Source organism: Pinus tabuliformis, chromosome 6 (genome assembly GCF_031772625.1).
Source record: "Pinus tabuliformis cultivar Carrire ecotype Pingquan chromosome 6, CPIR1, whole genome shotgun sequence".
Taxonomy (NCBI): Eukaryota; Viridiplantae; Streptophyta; class Pinopsida; order Pinales; family Pinaceae; genus Pinus; species Pinus tabuliformis.
This window is the reverse complement of record NC_142292.1, coordinates 864275402-864289013: the sequence shown is the minus strand read 5'-3', so window position 1 is coordinate 864289013 and position 13612 is coordinate 864275402. Positions and strand designations below refer to the sequence as shown.

The following is a 13612-nucleotide window of genomic DNA, read 5'->3' as shown; positions in this document are numbered from 1 at the left end:
CATCTTAATGGTTGTTTGTTATTGATACTAGCACATCACAAGAACCCAAAGTATGGGTCTAACATCAATCCTTCACATCTTCTGGTAAATAACGTGCACTAGTTTTGACTTTATCAAACATAGAAGATATGAGTCTCTCAAAATGGTAGAGATCAGAGCCTTCTCTTTCCTTTACATTTCGCACGACTATGAACAAGGGGTCCTTCTTTTCCTTTATGTTTCACACGACTATGAACAAGGGAACTACAAAGAGTCTCAACAATTGTTAGGTGAGAGCAACAAGGCTCAAAACTAATTGACAGTGTGGCAAGCACCACTATAGAAATGCTCAAGCCAAAAGAGCATGTTAGGCAAAGGGATTTACAATGAAGAAACTATCAAACCAAGGGAAACAATAGTGTTAGTCCAAATGAAGGAGAAGGTAGAAGATGAATATTAAGTGCTAGCTGTAGATGGAAGTATTTATCAAACTCAAAAAGTGAATTGTTCTGAACAAGAACCAATTTTGAATGATGTATCTTCTACTGTAGTTCATCTCACTCGAACTTAGATTCAAGCTACAGAAACTCAATCATGTCTTGTGTGCATCTTGTAAACAGATTTTAATATTAGCAAGAGTGGGTTTTTTTTTTCTATATCATCCATAATAGAGACTATTAAAATGTTTAGTAACTCTAATACTCCACCAATTAGAGCCTCTTTCTTAAAAAATCAAGCTTATCAAATAAAAGGTGTCAAATTCTACTAAAAATACACCCATTTACAATGTAAAATAATAATAATAATAATAATAATTATAATTCTTCTACCGTTTAAATTGATCTTCACAATCTATGTGCTATTGATTTAGTAAAATAACTTTCAACTGAGGTGTTGAATATGGTACCTTCGAATAAAGAAAAATTTAACAATACTACTAAGATTGCAAGAAGAGATAAGGATACTACCATCACTTACTAAGTTGTGCTTTCCAAGGTTGACAAAATATACTTATATTATATCCATATACTTTTGCATATTTTTATACCCGTTTTGGAATTTGCACCCATAAAAATGATTTACATGTAACCTCCTAAATTTTGGGATTACAAAAAAATGGAACCCACAACAAATACACTGATGATATGAGGTTGGATTAAAAACATTATATATTATATACGGTTAATTAAATTCCACAAAACTATCGAAAGGGACTCTAGATATTTTGTTGTGCAGACTGGAGGCTACCACTGTCACGTGGGCATATTCAACATGAATCCAAACAAATGCATAGCCACACAGTGAAGATCGTTGTGCCTTGACGAGTCTGACTGGATGCTGACCAACGGTTGGAGAAAAGAGTATGCAATGGCACTCAAGTTGGGAAGTGGATCAAGGAAACTGTTCTTAATCTTCATTTCATTGAGTGGTCATCGGCTTCATGTTATGAGTTTGTAGGTTCGAGTTTGTAACAGCATATGCTACACATCTTAAATTATTTTAAATCTTCCGGATTCCACCACCTCACATGTATTTCGGTGGATATAAGGCTGTGACTCATAAAACTGTCACTACAAGAGATATTACAAGAACTGAAGAACCTTTACCGAGAACTAGAGCATAAGAATGACCTCGAAGTGGAAGGAGAACCTCAATATGATGAGGATTTGGACATCAAGCCTGGTGGACTTGTTCACCACAAGGAATTTCAGCTCGACAAACAAATCATGAGATCTGTCTACATGGGTAGAGCCATATAGTAAAAATACCAACAGTAGAAAAATTACTAAATGAAGATTCACCCTATGACAATTATCTCTGACTGTTGAGTGTGCTCGCAATGTATTAGAGCAAGATTTTTGAGACAATAAGACAAATACAGAATTTTTGGTCTTTCTATTATAGGGAAATCAAAAGTCATTTCAATGTGTCGATTTGAACTTTATTGAATGGAGGTAATGCAAAAACCCTAGCAAAGAGTGTGAGTATTAATTTTAATAATGGCAATCTACAAGCAAGTGAAGAATATAAAGACCTAAGGATGCACTAGAATACTTGAATGTTTGGAATGTTGAAATAATTGATTGGTTACTGTATTTGTGAGTAGAGAAGAGATGATGTGGTCTAACAGTTAAGTGAAAAATATTGATTTCCATAAGTCTGGTGATCCAATCTAATAAAAAAAACTGAATAAAATTAAATGTTAATTTCCATAAGTCTGGTGATCTAATCTAATAAAAAAAACTGAAAAAAATTAAATGTTAATTTCCATAAGTCTGGTGATCCAATCTAATAAAAAAAACTGAAAAAAATTAAATGTTAATACTTGCAAAAAAAACTACTAGACCAATAACTTTAACTAGTCATTAGTTCCTGCACTTGCTACATCAAGAATTGCACTAAACTGAAAATAGAAAGGCGAAGGAGGGTGTAGATGCAAACCACGGCCTGCAAGTCTTGACTCTAGACATTGGCTTCTTACTCGGTTAACCAGAGTAAGAAAGGAAGATATTAGGGTTTCATTCACATCCATTGTGCTGCCCAGGAAGAGAACGTTGGATTATGTGGAGAAAAGAAAAATCCAACGGAAGTTTCTGGTGCAAAACAGAACCTAGGAAATAACATTCGTTTATTAACTAATAAGCTATAAAGAGACACAGATGAGTTGCCATAGTTATCTCCGTGGTCGAATATCCAATGTAAAGACCTCGAACGCCTTCGCACTCTATCGTGTCTAAAAACACTCGCCAAAAACAGCAGGGTAACGCTCAAGCTTTCAGAGTCCAGAATAACTGAGGCACGAGTCCGATGAAAGAATTTAGTGTAGGTCTACGAATTGAAAAGCAGAATGGTACAATGCCCGAGTTCAAAGTTGACAGGTTTTGATACAATGTTGACCGCACGTCAAGGTAAGACGATTTGGATAAATTGCGACATACATTTTATTTACAAGATATATATATTATATATTAGCAATTGCATTATATATTAGCAATTGCATTAGATGTTGCAATGGAAATGGAAAAGTAGTGAGACATAAATTTTGAAAATTTACATATAAAAAAAATTCAATATAATTTAAAAATAAAAAATATATTTAACAATTTATTATTAGAAATATCTTCTACATTCTATATGTCCATTTTCTACCTTTTTACATAACAATGTTATTAAATTTATATGAAACATTTTCTAATATGAATCATATACCATAATATAAAGGAAATTTAAAATATAGGACAAATTAAAAAATGAACAACTCTAGCCATCTTTCTATTTTTATTTTTAATATAATTTGTTATTATTATAAATAAATAAAATTTTAACCTTTTTTTTTTAAATTAAATTATTGTGAGTATGAAATAATTTATACTTCATCAAAATCTATTTTCAATGCAAAGGAGTAAATTTCTTATTTTATCAATTTTTGATGAATAATATGCATATTGAATTGGATTCACTCTCATTAAAAAAAAAAAAAACAAACAAACAAACAAAAACAAAAACAAAAACAAAAAATTTATAAAAATAATGAAATTATTGGTAAGTATTACATTAAAATTATCATCATTTTCATATTAGATTTTGAAATGATCATGATATTAAGTAATATTGGAAGATAAAACCTTATCACCAAATGAAAATAAATAGTTTTCTAGTCTAAATTACCATTTGTAGATGAGTGGACCATGTGAGATCTATTTGTGGGAAATATCAAGAGAGAAAAATTTAGATGGGTGGACCATTTGAGATCTATTTTTGGGAAATATTAAGAGAGCACACTTTCTAGATTCATGGAGACAAGATTGATAAACTGATTCAAACACTTCATACATATGGATAGATTCTTAGATAAGACCTCAATCTAAATGAGACCACCTATCCATCTACAAATAATAGAACAAAATATCACATTTGACATGGGTGAAAGTCCAACAAGAAAAAATGGATACCATGGGTAAATTGTGATTTCATTCTTGATTTGTTAACAAACCCATGCTTTCTATGCCAATTTCAACTTCAAGGCCCAAGGCCCAAACTCTGACAGTATGAGATAAGGAAAGCATCCCAGCCTGGGTTGGGGACAAATCTAGACAGTGTAATCCTACACCATCTTCAATAGCAAACAACCATCAAGATGGACATATGGAAGAACTGAAGATAACTTGTCTTAACTCTAACAAGAATTTATAGGAAATTTTATTGAAGATTGAGCCCAAAAGAACCTTTGGGAGCTTCAGTGGAAAAGATGAAAGACCCCCATTACCCATGGAGGTGACAATAAGAGTATTGTTTCTTTTGGAGGCACATCTAACCCCTTCTCAAAAGAATGAAATCATGCTTACTTGATCCAATTTTGTGTGATATTAGTATAAAAAATTGAGTCACTAGTGATAATATGAGTTGTGTATCTTAATAGTTAGTATGGTTGTGTATCTTAATAGTTAGTATCTTTGTCTCTCTCATGAACGTAGCAAGAGAGATCATGCTTTTGTTTAACTTCTTGAAACTTACAGTCATTAGGATGTACAGATCCATAAGAATCCCTAAATATGTAGGAAAGTATGTGGTATATTTTTGTAAAATGGAAAACAAAAATTATATCTATTATGGAAAGGACAATATCTTTCTTCTATTAGCTTGTACCTGCAAAATATGTGTATAGCATGTAAATTCAACATTAAAATCATATAGTTTTCTATTTCATTTTAATTAAAAGGAAAAAATGAAAAAAAATATTCCATTTTGTGTGATGTGATTACATTGGCATGCCTAAAAAAATTTAGAGATCACTCTTGGCCTAGCCCACACCAACCCTTAGAATGGCTAGTTTTTTGCGCATAATTTCCAAACCAATGACATTTTCACCAAAAAAATGTCTTAATAGAACACCCTGTCACTATCTTCTCTTCACCCAATGGGCATTTAAAATCGCACATTTACCATTAAAAAAAATATTTTTTTCAAAATAGTGAAAAAATATTATAATTCAGTTAGTAGTGGCAAGGTAACTAGTTAAAATTTTTAAGGATGGTCTAGAGAGGAAACTACTTGTGTGGATAAAAACTATCACAGGGCATTCTAATTTGATTGAACTTCACACAATCTTGTAAATTGAAACTTGCACAATCTTATTGACCTATATCTCAAAAATGGATACATATTTCTTCTCAACCGACATTAGTATTAAAGGCTCACTGTAACTAGGAAAGACCAATAAAAAATCTCACAATAAGGACAAACATTAATTGAACTTCACACAATCTTGTAAATTGAACCTTGCACAATCGTATTTACCTATATCTCAAAATGGATACATATTTTTTCTCAACCAACATTAGTATTAAACGCTGAGTGTAACTAGGAAAAACACAATAAAAAATCCCACAATAGGGACAAACATTAATAGTTATTAATTGAGAATAGAGAGTGACGGAAAATCAAATCACTTAGAATGCTAAAAAAAAAAAAAAATTACTCATAAAAAAAAAAGAGTGACACGTCACAATTATTTAAGGAAAATCAAATCACTTGGAATGCTAAAAAAAAAAAAATACTCATGAAAAAAATACTCTTGCTAAATACCTCTAAACTTTTAACCATGAACTTATTTCTTTATTTGTAATAAAAACTCTCAATAAAAAATAATAATAAAATAAGATAAAATGATATGATATAAGAAAACCATACTCTTGCTAAATACCTCTAAAACTTTAACCATGAACTTATTTCTTTATTTCTAATAAAAACTCTCAATTAAAAAAATAATAAAATAAAATAAAACTTTATAATATAAGAAAACCACTATTGATAATTGTTGCAAGCAAAAAATAATATTTTTTAATTAAAAATGTAAACATAAACATAATTAAAATAATTTTGAGATATTAAATATTTGAAAATAATTATATTAAAATCTATTTTATTTAAAAAAACTATTATATATTTCAATTTAAAAAATTTAATGATATTTATAAATATTACAATTATAATATTATATTTATTTATTTTTAAATTAATAAAATATAAATAATAATATTAAGAATTCTAACTTTTTGAGACTTACTCAATTGACAATGCTTGTGAAAATGAAGTATTATGTATCACCGAAGTACTATGTGGGTGGCATGGCTCACCAAGAAATTATAGTCTCATACCAACATGAGAAAGGGCCAATTACAATTCCTCCTCTATACAAAAAAAGGAGAAAAAATAATAATGAAAAATGTATTATAATTCAGTTAGTAGTGGCAAGGTAACTAGTTAAATTTTTAAGGAGGGTCTAGAGAGGAAACTACTTGTGAGGATTAAAACTATGTCATCGGGCATTCAAGTTTGATTGAACTTCACACAATCTTGTAAATTGAACCTTGCACAATCTTATTTATCTATATCTCAAAATGGATACATATTTTTTCTCAACCACTGGGCATTTAAGTTTGATTGAACTTCACACAATCTTGTAAATTGAACCTTACACAATCTTATTTACCTATATCTCAAAATGGATACATATTTTTTCTCAACCAACATTAGTATTAAAGGTTGAGTGTAACTAGGAAAAATACAATAAAAAATCCCACAATAGGGACAAACATTAATAATTATTATTTGAGAATACAAAGTGATACATCACAATTATTTAAGGAAAATCAAATCACTTAAAATGCCATAAAAAATAGATTTTTATTCATAAAAAACAAATTACTCTTTCTAATTACCTCTAAAGCTTTAACCATGATCTTATTTCATTATTTCTAATAAAACCTCTCAATAAAAAAATAATAATAAAATAAGATAAAATTATATGATATAAAAAAACCATACTCTTGCTAAATACATCTAAAACTTTAACCATGAACTTATTTCTAAAAAGAAAACCACTATTGATAATTGTTGCAAGCAAAAAATGATATCTTTTTTAATTAAAAATGTAAACATAAACATAATTAAAAATAATTTTGAGATATTAAATATTTGAAAATAATTTTATTAAAAATCTATTTTATTTAAAAAAAAAATTATATATTTCAATTAAAAAAATTTAATGATATTTAGGCCGATAGGCCTTCCTTTGAAAGGGACTTTCGTCGTCCTTTTGTTTCTCAGGCTGACACCTGGCGTCGGGCATAGAGCGGGCAATTTGTGGGCATTTTCTGTTTATTCTCAGCAATTTCGGAGAACACTCCTCAAGCACAGCGCCTTCTTCAACCTGTGCCTGACTCCAGATTCGTAGGGGCGGGCATTAAATCTGCGCGGGAGAAGCTGCAGGGTAAGCCTGTAACGTAGATGGGCAGTTGGCATTCTTAATTGAGCGTTTTGCCATCATAATTGCAGTTGCTATTGTGTGGGCATATGCCCATATTCTCACTGTAGGTGGAGCAGAGCATACAAGCATACCCCTCAAAAGACCCAAGCCCATTGCTGAACAGACCGTGGGCAATTTGTGGGCATTTTCTGTTTATTCTCAGCAATTTCGGAGAACACTCCTCAAGCACAGCGCCTTCTTCAACCTGTGCCTGACTCCGGATTCGTAGGGGCGGCCATTAAATCTGCGCGGGAGAAGCTGCAGGGTAAGCCTGTAACGTAGATGGGCAGTTGGCATTCTTATTTGAGCGTTTTGCCATCATAATTGCAGTTGCTATTGTGTGGGCATATGCCCATATTCTCACTGTAGGTGGAGCATACAAGCATACCCCTCAAAAGACCCAAGCCCATTGCTGAACAGACCATTCTAGACTAGTTAGTGGTGCCAAATGGTATGCATTCTTACAAGAAGCATGCATACTAATTGTCATGTCATTTCATACAGTACGTTCTCATGCAAACCCTCAGCATGGTCTTTATTATTCTGCAGGATAAGTGTTCCATATCCATTTCAATGGGGAGGACCTATTTTTGATGGAGGACAGTCTTTTGCAATGATGGCGGCAGCATTTGTGTCTCAGATATTATTATTTTTGTCATAATTGCAGTTGCTATTGTGTCTCAGATATTATTATTTTTGCCTCTCATAATTGAACTTCACACAATCTTGTAAATTGAACTTCACACAATCTTGTAAATTGAACCTTGCACAATCGTATTTACCTATATCTCAAAATGGATACATATTTTTTCTCAACCAACATTAGCATTAAACGCTGAGTGTAACTAGGAAAAACACAATAAAAAATCCCACAATAGGGACAAACATTAATAGTTATTAATTGAGAATAGAGAGTGACGGAAAATCAAATCACTTAGAATGCTAAAAAAAAAAAAATTACTCATAAAAAAAAAGAGTGACACGTCACAATTATTTAAGGAAAATCAAATCACTTGGAATGCTAAAAAAAAAAAATACTCTTGCTAAATACCTCTAAACTTTTAACCATGAACTTATTTCTTTATTTGTAATAAAAACTCTCAATAAAAAATAATAATAAAATAAGATAAAATGATATGATATAAGAAAACCATACTCTTGCTAAATACCCCTAAAACTTTAACCATCAACTTATTTCTTTATTTCTAATAAAAACTCTCAATTAAAAAAATAATAAAATAAAATAAAACTTTATGATATAAGAAAACCACTATTGATAATTGTTGCAAGCAAAAAATAATATTTTTTAATTAAAAATGTAAACATAAACATAATTAAAATAATTTTGAGATATTAAATATTTGAAAATAATTTTATTAAAAATCTATTTTATTTAAAAAAACTATTATATATTTCAATTAAAAAAATTTAATGATATTTATAAATATTACAATTATAATATTATATTTATTTATTTTTAAATTAATAAAATATAAATAATAATATTAAGAATTCTAACTTTTTGAGACTTACTCAATTGACAATGCTTGTGAAAATGAAGTATTATGTATCACCGAAGTACTATGTGGGTGGCAAGGCTCACCAAGAAATTATAGTCTCATACCAACATGAGAAAGGGCCAATTACAATTCCTCCTCTATACAAAAAAAAATATTTGTGTCTCTGAAGTCTGCCTGCTTGCCATATATCAGATATTCTTTCTTCTCCTTTATTTTCTTTATCCTGTTGACATTTCTGATAGTTATCTATGAGTTTCTATTTAAAAACAAAATTGGGTATTGACTACTATTTTTTTCTTTCATAAATTTGCAGTCTACTGGTACATTCTATGTTGTTTCAAGGTTTGCAAGTGCCACACCTCCCCCTTCATCTATCATCAGCTGTGGTATAGGCTGGCAGGTAAGGAAATGGATTCGTTGCTTTCACCCTTATGGCTTCAGGTAATTGGAAGATTGTATCATTGTCGTTGATGGAATGTAATGGTCCTCTCTACAGGGAATTGGAATTTTATTGGATGGGATGTTTGGAACTGGAAATGGGTCCACAGTATCAGTGTAAGAACCAGGCAACTTGACCCATTTCTGGAAACTTTTAGCTGCAACTTGACCCATTTCTGGCAATACTAGCTCTGAAATGTATCAGTGTAAGAACCAGGCAACTTGACCCATTTCTTGCAACTTTAGCTGCAACTTGACCCATTTCTGGCAATACTAGCTCTGAAATTTGTCTTATCTTGGGAATTTGCAGTGAGAATGCTCATCTTTTGGGGTTGACACGAGTTGGGAGTCGAAGGGTGCTCCAGATATCAGCAAGATTTATGATATTCTTCTCTGTTCTTGGTGATAATCAATTCAAGTTGGTATATTGTTCTCATTTTGGGGTTTATTCCCTAGTCTAGGATTTGGCATTGCTAATTTCGTGTTAATGTGTTCCAGGCAAATTTGGAGCAATCTTTGCTTCTATACCAGGACCCATTGTTGCTGCCATGTACTGTCTCCTCTTTGGTTATGTTGGTATGTATACAGTGTACACAAATCCTATGTGCTGAGCTGCAAAGTCAGTCAACTAGTAGTATCTTAGCTGTTGCCATAATGTATAATGGATGTATGCATAAAACCTTAAGGTTAACTCATATTGGCAGACACTTAGTTGTACAATGCAATTTCAACATATTAGGGTACAACAACAATTCATTGGGTACCTATATTGGCAGACAGTTTGTACGATGCAGCTTTAAAATTGTAGGGTAGAACAACAATTCTTTGGGTTTTGCCTCGTGTCTGAAATTTTTTGTATTCTTGATGAGCAGCTGGTGAGGGTCTCAGTTTCCTTCAATTTTGTAATCTAAATAGTTTCAGGACGAAGTTCATCTTGGGCTTCTCTCTATTTTTGGGATTATCGGTACCACAATACTTCAATGAATTTACAGTTTCTTCTGGTCATGGTCCAGTCCACACTCTTGGATGATGGGTAGGGTTCTTACAACTTCTTTCAGGGACTACATTGAAATTTTTTGGCTAGCAGTTCGTTGTGGCAACATTCCCTTCAATCTTCAAATTTTCAATGTTTTTAACTTTAAACATTTTTTAATGGCTTTTTTAACAGTTCAATGACATTATCAATGTGATTTTCTCGTCACCACCTTTAGTTACTGGCAGCGTAGCATTGTTTTTGGATAACACTCTACATATGGGGGAGAGCTCAACAAGGAAAGACAGAGGCCATCATTGGTGGGATAAGTTCCGTTCATTCAAAACTGATCCTAGAAGTGAAGAGTTTTATGCTCTCCCTTTCAACCTGACCAAGTTTTTCCCATCTGTCTGAGGATGAAACTTTATTTTAGAGGTGGGGTCTCTGTTTTATCAATAGCCTTGGTGCATTTGGAGAATAATTAGAGTGTCTTCAATTCAGAAAGAGACAACTTCACAGTGTGAAATCTAATATGTCTATATTTTATATCTATCACTTTGATAGGGAACTGCTTTCACGAATTATCTCAAATGGATGCCTCTGTGCCCTGGTCAATCATTTTCAGAGCACTTCAAGATCACCGCTCTTGGTGAGCAGCAAAAGGAGAATAATGAAAAGGAAAAGTACATTTCAGACTCTCAGAGTGGTCAATATGTTATCTTGACTCCAATTCAAAAGAGGCATGTTGTGCATAGAGTAGTTTATTTTTGTAAGTACTTTTGAAGGTGCAACAGAATGTTTTTGTTGTTGGTGCTTCAAATTGAGCCAATGAGCATTTATCTGGAACTTGAGAGTCATATAGAGTCATTTTATAGTAATGATATCTTAAGCCCCTTGCAAAGGCATTAGTAGGAACTAGCAGTACAATTGCTTTCTGATATTCTCCACGCATAATGCGAGAATTATTAGTTATTCATAGCACATTTTTAAAATATAATTTTTTTGGTAAACGTTGTTTGCCTTTGAAATAAAGACTTCAGCTCCTGTTGACAGGGCACTTTAGGCTTACCATTAACTTTAGCTTCATGATTTTCTTCCAAAATGAGTGCATGGAAATTATTGCAGCAAAAATGAAATGACATTGGAAAAGTAACAAAAAATATAGTACAGCTTTTCAGATGGCATTCCATGCAATGTATCACAGATTGCTTTTGGGAATTGTCATCTATTCTTTTGTACTTTTTATTATGTTCTACATATTGGGGATTTTTTCCTTATGCATTTTATGCATCATGATCAGATATGCTTATTATTGTTAGTTTCATCCTAGGTATATACTTTTCAGCTTTTCATGACAGAATCATTTGTAGTTCTCCTGGGGTAGGTAGCATTCACACATGTTGCCACCAATATAACAGGGGCCACTAGAGTTGCAAGATCATCCCCATGTTGTAAACTCTATCTGATAACATAACAACAAAGGGAAATTCTGAACATCCATTGCATCTACCTTGTTTTTTAAGAAAGTTCTGAGCATTCTTGGATTGAATGTTTGCTTTGGAGATTGTACATGTTGGTGGAAGAGAGTAAAAGGAAGGTCATCTTCTCTCTCTGTATTGTTATCTCTAGGCCATCACATGTAGTAGTATTAGAACCTGAAAATGTTAGATCCTTGTGTACCTTCAATTGATGCAATGATGCTTCAGCCATATTGGTCGATTCCAAAAAAAAGGGTTCAATAGTTAGTATATCATCTGAATAGATACCCTCCACGTGTGGGTGCCTTGAACCAATAACATGGAGATGTGTGCAAGGGAACCTATTCAAATGGAGATACATCAATAGGTGGAGCACTCCAATGAAACAAATTCCATAATAAGTTGACTGGTTCACTTCTTAAGGAAGATGCTTGTTCTTTTAAATATACGTTGGAAAAGGTCAGTGCCTTGGTTTACTGGTATGCTTATTATGATCTATTACGCATCTGCTATATTGCTATTCCATATTCAATAGAGTTGCAAACAGATGAGATATTTTGAAGCTTTAATGTCTGTCTTACATGATTTCATCGTGTGTTTATACAGCTGGTTATTTCATTTCACAAAGATGAGATATGAGCTGCCTCATTGCTTCATCCATCTAAAGTTGGATTTCTCAGGAAAGACGTTGAACTTCCTTCAGGCATATCGTCATTTGTGTGTAGGAGAGTTTATGACACTACGAACAGGTGTTTATGGTGGTTAACTGATCAAGACTACACTGATGTAAGTTTTCCCACACCATACCTGGTTAAATGATGGAAATTTGTTTAGATTTTCATTTTTTATATTTGTATATCTAAATGTCATGCTGGGTATGCTAAATACATGTTTGAAGGGGCGTTTATTCTGGAGGAGTATTGTTGTCCTCAATGACTTGAGAATCAGCCTACGAGCAGCCTCTGATGGTCAAAGTTCAAATTTGTCTATGATGCAGTGCAAGTATAGAACACGTCCAAAGTTATTTGAGTCTTTGGACTCAAGGATCGAGGTTTGACAAAAGACATTCAATTAGCATCATATCTATTGATGCCAGGTCGTTGGTCCCTAAAGAAATCAGATACCGGATGTTCGGATGTTGTAAAAGTTTTGCTTTACAAGTGAAACATATCTGGCAGATACTGGATAGTCCTTTTTGTTGATTTTTTCTTTTCCCTCCAACTTGCATTTCAGAACATCTTTTTCCCACTTTTTCCATTTGATATAATTGCTATTTGGAGCTAATTTCCAATTTTAAAGCAGTCCAGAATTACTCTACATTGATGAACAAAGTTAGATTGAAGGTTTAAAATTTAAATGGATTTGTGATGCCAAGGTCCCATTCTTGTTGAATTCTCCGGAAGGGGAGTGTCTTTTGTTTTATTGATTGGAATCCTGTCCAGGCTGACTTTTTAGATTAAAGTTATTTGACAGTGACATGGATTTAAATAAATAGATATAATGGGAGGTGCAACTTTTGTGAATGATTTCTTCCTCAGCACTATTTTGTAGGATGGCTTCTTTATGTAAAAGTTTTCGTCTGATTAGCCAGTAATCAGTTATATAATTTCAATAATAGCAGTTTGCAGAAAAAATTCATCACGGATAGCAGGTTAAACAGTAAACAACTTAGTTACCTGATATAACCAAACAACATTTGCAGCTATCAAATAAAACCTAGTTGCCTTAGTTCTTTAACTGAAGTTATTTATCTGAAATTTTCCTTGAAGTGTTTGACGAAATTTCTGAGTTGTTTGTTGAAGGTGTTTCCAAACTTTGCATTCAAACTGTTTATAGAAAGGTGCCAAAGAGAAATTTTAAATTTTTTGGAAAAGTTTGTATGTAACTTTTGTTGGGTATATTATAGTGGTATTAG

At 32.3% G+C, this 13612-nt stretch overlaps 1 pseudogene across 1 annotated transcript; it reads left to right on the top strand.

The window, feature by feature from the left end:
• Positions 1-1721: 1721 nt before the first annotated feature.
• On the top strand, positions 1722-13220 carry LOC149261622 (nucleobase-ascorbate transporter 6-like; annotated as a pseudogene). Its single transcript, XR_016245966.1, has 12 exons — positions 1722-1725; positions 1966-2016; positions 7574-7739; positions 7838-7929; positions 9117-9208; positions 9305-9363; positions 9557-9648; positions 9745-9822; positions 10119-10279; positions 10415-10654; positions 10784-12483; positions 12596-13220. The product of XR_016245966.1 is annotated as a nucleobase-ascorbate transporter 6-like (transcript).
• Positions 13221-13612: the final 392 nt, after the last annotated feature.